General features: G+C 39.3%; 1 long non-coding RNA gene across 2 annotated transcripts in view; it reads right to left on the bottom strand.

Moving 5' to 3' along the window:
• Positions 1-1,764: 1,764 nt before the first annotated feature.
• The window catches only part of LOC126931786 (uncharacterized), a 216,440-nt gene continuing 212,160 nt past the window's right edge, over positions 1,765-6,044 (bottom strand). The window contains exon 3 of one of the 2 annotated variants that reach the window (XR_007717923.1): positions 1,765-2,105. This is a non-coding gene — a long non-coding RNA (uncharacterized LOC126931786). The remainder of the gene's footprint in view (positions 2,106-6,044) is intronic. The other variant, XR_007717924.1, reaches the window with a different exon arrangement.

Raw genomic sequence — 6,044 nt, 5'->3', positions numbered from 1 at the left:
GTGAGCCAATTAAACCTCTTTCCTTATAAATTACCCAGTCCCAGGTGTTTCTTTATAGCAGTGGGAGAACGGACTAATACAGAAGCCCTAATCACAAATTTCTAACTCTCCTGAAGCAAATATTTTCTTTGATGAACTTCTACACACTCGGGAAATTTAACTCCTTAAGAATTATGTTTGAGCATTTTCTATGAACCAGACACTATTCTGTATACTTTATGAGTATAACTAAGGCAATTCTTCCTTTGAATCTCACCAGACAGTTACTGTTATTATATCCATTTTACAGAAGAGGAAACTGAGGCATAAGGAGGTAAGAAATCTACCCAAAGTCACTAAGGAGATAAATGATACAGAATCTAGGCCCTATGACCCAGGGCCCCCAGTCCTACATTCTTTGAACTCGCAGCCCTGCTTTTCCATTCTCCCTGCACCCTGCCCCAACTCAGGGCCTTTGCATAAGCTGCTCCATCTGTCTGGAACACATCTGCACTGAACCTGGACCCTCCTTCACGTGGATAATTCTACCTTTCCTTTCTCAGGGCTTCTCCATCACCTCTTCTACCTCCAGGTACACAACAGGCCATCCACAGTTCTCCTAAAACCTCACCTCTGACTTTCAGCCTCCTCAATGTAAGTGCAACACTGTTTCCAGGGGCCCCTGCTTGGCCACCATCTCCATAAAGGCGGGGACTGGGCCTTATTTTTCTTGGTGCCTACCACCACAACATCTGGGAGCACAGAGTAGGTGCTCAGTAAATGTGACTGGTACAAAATTCTTTAATTCACCTCTTTACTAAGTACCTAGTAGGCCCCTACCTAGCCTTGTGCTAGCCCTGGGAATACAGTGGTGAACAAAACACAACCAGACAGAATAGTAATAGAAGGATTTTAGAGAAATGGTTAAGACTCTGGATCTTAAAGACAGATAACCTAGCCTCAGATCCAAGCTCTGTCAAGTTTTGTGAGGCTGGGCAAGTTATTTAGCTTCTGTGATGATTAATACGGGGTGTCAACTTGATTGGATTGCAGGATGTCTAGACAGCTGGTAAGGTGTTGTTTCTGGGTGTGTCTGTGAGAATGTTGCCAGAGGAGATTGACATGTGAGTCAGTTGACTGGACCCACCCTCAATGTGAGTGGGCACCACTCAATCGGCTGCCAGCATGGCTACAACAAAGCAGGTGCAAGGAGGTGGGATAATCTGTCTTGCTGGGTCTTCTGGCTTTCATCTTTCTCCCATGCTGGATGCTTCCATCTGTTCCTCCTGCTCTTGGACATCAGACTCCAGGATTTTTGACCTTTGGACCCTTGGACTACTTACACCAGTGGTTTGCTGGGGCTCTCAGTCCTTGCCATGGATTGAAGGTTGCACTGTAGGCTTTCCTGCTTTTGAGGCTTGTAAACTCATACTGAGCCACTATTGGCTTCTTTCTTCCTCAGCTTGCAGGTGGCTATTGTGTGGAACTTCACCTTTAACTGTGAGCCAACTCTCCCTAATAAACTCCCTTTCATATAGACATATATCCTATTAGTTCTGTCCCTCTGGAGAACCTTGACAAATACAGCTTCTGTGTGCCTCAGTTTCCTCACTTAGATAGTGGTACTATGCATATAAAAGTATCATCATTACACAGTTGCTCTAAGAATTAAAAGAGTTAATTTACTTAAAGTGTGTAGGACAGTCCTGGCCCCCTAGGAAGCACACAGAAAGTCAGCTCTTATTGTTAACTGTCTTGGAACTCATATTCTAGTGGCGTGGAATGGGGAGGGGATAGACACATGCCATCCCAAAATGTAATACAATGGGATAAGGAGATATCGGCTAAACGATATAAAATTGCCACATCCGTAGGTCAAAAATGGTTACATAGAGGCAATTTTTTATGGTACGAACTAAAATGTACAGAGAACATAGAGAAGGGAGCAACTAATTTTGCTTGGAGAAGTAAAGAAAAGCTCCACAAAGAAGTTGCACCTTAACTGGGCACAGTGGCTATTACCTGTAATTCCAGGGAGGCTGGAAAACCTTGGGAGGCTGAGGTTGGAGGATTTCCAGAGGCCAAGAGTTTGAGACCAGCTTGGGCAACATAGCGAGACTTCATTTCTACAAAAAAAAACCCAAAAAAGTTAGCCGTGCATGGTGGCACATGCTTGTAGTGCCAGCTACCAGGGAGACGGAGGCAGGAGGATTGCTAGAGCCCAGGAAGTAGAGACGGCAGTAAACCATAATCATGCCATTGTACTCTAGCCTGGACAACAGAGCAAGACCATATCTTACAAACAAAAATGAAATTGTACCCTGATGGAGCCCCACAGGATGAGTAGACAGTCACTGGACAGAGAAAGGGAGAAATGGTATTTGAAGGAGAACAACAACAGGAGCAAAGAAGGGGGCTTAGTAGAGTGTGACCAACAGATGCTGACAGAACTCAGAATCTCTTTTGGGAATGTCAGAATCGAATACCATAAATGAACCAAAGGATTGCTAATCACACCAAGCTCATTCTGGCTTCAATGTTGTAAGTGATATTAGTGTTTTTTAAAGGGTTAAGAAAGCATTATGGCATAAAAGCAAAAAGTATACATGGGTTTTGGTGCCAGAAAGACCTGGTTTGAATCCCAACTCTACTATTTGCTGAGTGAGTGAACTTGACCAAATCACTTAACTTCTATGAGCCTCAATATCCTCATCTGTAAAATGGGTTAAATATGACTTACCTAGCAGGATGTTTGTAAAGATTAGAGGAAATGTATATAAAGCATTTAGCAGATTATCCGATACATTAGTGTTTTTCAATTAAGAGTAACTCCTTTAATAGTATTACTAATGTCTTTGAGGCCTCAGTGCTTTCTAGAAAGAAGATTCACTGGTAACCTGCAGGGACTAGTAACTCTAATTATAATAAGTCTATGTGATTTAAGGTAAATACTATGATTCCCCAGGCAGAAGACTTTAAAAAGACCAAGAATTATTGTGCTGAGAAGGTGCATACTCCAAAGAACAACTACATCAATTAATATTTGCATAGCAAGTGTCCATATGTGAAGTACTTTCTGATGGGTTAACTCATCTGCTAATCACAGCGGGCTTTTGATGGAAATTTATATTAATGGAAGTTCATATTAGTTCCCCATTTGGAGAGAAAACAAGCTTCAGAGAAGTCCTTGCTGAAGGTCCTGTTGTGGCAAGTGGTGGTGAGAAGTCTTAATATTGATGAAAATGTAGACCATGGCTTTGTCTCTCCCTTAAAAGACTGAAAACATAATTCGTTTGGAAGGTTTCCGTTAATAGTGCAGGAGATTATACAATCATAAAATTTTTGAGTGGGGTTTATCAAAGCTCATCTCCCTTAGTCATCTCATTTTACAAAAGAAAACTGAGAAAAGAGAAATTAAATGACTCTTCTGTAGTCACTTTGAAAATTCATGGCTGTGCTTCTAGTTGCAGATGGAAGATTTAACATATGCTTTACGTTACATTCCATCCCCCAAGCTCTCTAAAAAGACAATAAAGGGACTGATTTTAAAGACATTCACTCATAAAGAAAAAAAGAATTAGGAGGAAAACAACAACAACAACATTTTGGAAGATGGAAAGCAGATGGTAGAGGGGTAACTGGCTTAGCCGAACCATGAAGGCTGAAATTTAAGTTGACCGGACAAAACCCAGAAGCAACCTGATTTGCATTGCAAAACCCTGGAAAGGCTCAGGAATTGGAAGCAAGAAGTACATGTGAAAGTGGGGATGCAGTTGAGGAAGACGCAGAATTGTTAATAGTCTGTTTGAGTATCAGTTTCTTCACCCTCCTGGCAGGAGACTGAAGACTTACTCTCTGGTGAACATGTTTCAGAAAGATCTAGACAAGAGATGGCAGGCACTACTCAGGGCAGGAGCACCCCCACTGAAAACAAGGAGAGTTACTGAAACAGTACATTCTGAATGGTGAGAACGCCAACCTCCTGGTCTACTTTGGCTCCCAGAACACTGACAGCCAATTTTTAGCCTTTGGGCTAAAGACTGAATGATTCTGCTCTGTGTACTCAGTAAACACCTAAAGATGCTAATGGTTAGGCATCCTCTAGTGAAACAGCCCAGCCAGATCACCTTAGTAACACCCAGTAGTCAACAAGTCCTATCCACGTACACAGACATTTCTTCAGCTGCTTCCTGCCCCTCTCTTGGGGTTGCCAGATTTAGCAAATAAAAATGTGGTCTTTGGGACATATTAAAAATGTATTCATTGTTTATCTGAAATTCAGATTCAAATGAGTGTTCCTTATCTTGTCTGGCAACTCTATTCTCTCTTAAATAAGAATGGACATCCAAGAATCACCAGATCTTTCAGGAAAACCTCAGCAAGAAAGACAGTGATTTAAACATGCTAATGAGGGAAAAGAAACAAAGATGAAAAAAATGCAAAGAAAAAATAATTTCAAAAATAGTGCCATTCATTTCCTCAAAAAGTTAAGACAAGATACTGTGGCTTTGAAATAAGAACAGTTTGTTATAAAAAGAAATACTCAAATATCATCAAAAGGCTATTGTTAATTACAGTTATTTGAGCAGAAATGAAGGAAAAGCAGAAGTACAGAAAAATAAAAATAGGAAATGGAGGGAAAAATTATAAAAAATAATTCAAGAAAATTTCCCATAATGGAGGAAATGAGTTTCCAGACAGAAAGTACCCTTGGAGCACAAAGGGTGACAAAATGCTCCCAATAAGGAAATAGTAAAATAGAAGGGAACAGGTAGGGAAGGAAGGAAGGAAGGAAGGAAGGAAGGAAGGAAGGAAGGAAGGAAGGAAGGAGAAGGGAAGGAGAAGGAGGAGAAGGGAGAAGGCAGTCGAGTTAAGATATATATATATATATATATATTAGTTCCAGGACATCAGGACGGAAGATGCTCAATAATTATTAAGCAATTTGTTTATAGATGCTCTAGTCTAACTTTAATAGAATACAAAAGTTTAATAAGTCTATAAAGCCTTAAGAAATGAGGTCTCATAACAATAATGTTGAACAAAAATAAACACAATGTAGTCAAAAGAACTCCAGGTCAGGAATCACAGACATATAGTCTAGTCTTGTTACTGCTTCTGTATAACCTTATATATATCACTTCATGTCTTTAGACACCAGTTTTGTCACCTGCAAACTTAGCTTAGGTTATACCATTCTAAATTCTATTTAATTAAGCAGCCATAACATATAAATTATATAACTGAATAATTAAAATAACTTTAAAAGTTCATATTTCAATAATACATATTAAATGCACCAATCTTCTCTTTCTTCAACTGCTTTTCCTATTCTTTTTCTATATTTCATATTATCTTATTTATATATAATAAATTCACATTTCTATAACATTCCACAGGTTTCATTTATTCATTCATTCCCCAAATTCCAATTGATGCTACTTACAGGTGCAAGATAGACTGTAGTGAATTATGGTACATGTCCTCATGGAACTTTCACTTTAGTGGAGAAGATGGTCAAAAACAGTAATTTAAATAAATACATACTTGCTATACAGGATAAGACTTGTGAAGGAAAATAAGATTCTAAGAAATAATATAATAAAGTGAATTATTTTTAGAACTAGAACTTAGCAAAGAAATTCCTGAGAAGGTGGCCTTCAGAAAGAAGATAAATAAGAGGTAGGTGAAGAGTAGGAAGACGCTTATAAAGGGGAGGAGAAAGTAAATATACGGGCCTTGCGGGGGAAATTGCACTTTCAAGAAAATGACAGTTGACCTGTATGAAGGGGTGAGATTCTCCATGGGGAGAATGGTGTGGCATGAGGTTGACAAGGAGGCAGTGCATAGATTATGCTGGGTCTTTGAGTCCATAAAAAGAGGTTGGATTTTATTTTAAGGACAATGGGAAGACATTAAATTATTTTAAGCACTGGAGTAACCTCATCTAATTTACAACATATGATCACACTTGCTGTTATTTTATCATTTTGTATCTTTGATACTATGCTTTGGGATAAGTAATGCAGATATAATACAGCTCATTGTTGACAAAACGAAGCACG

The sequence above is a fragment of the Macaca thibetana genome, chromosome 11 (assembly GCF_024542745.1).
Source record: "Macaca thibetana thibetana isolate TM-01 chromosome 11, ASM2454274v1, whole genome shotgun sequence".
NCBI classification, from domain to species: domain Eukaryota; kingdom Metazoa; phylum Chordata; class Mammalia; order Primates; family Cercopithecidae; genus Macaca; species Macaca thibetana.
Note: the sequence above shows the minus strand (reverse complement) of the source record. Positions and strands in the feature narration are given on the sequence as shown.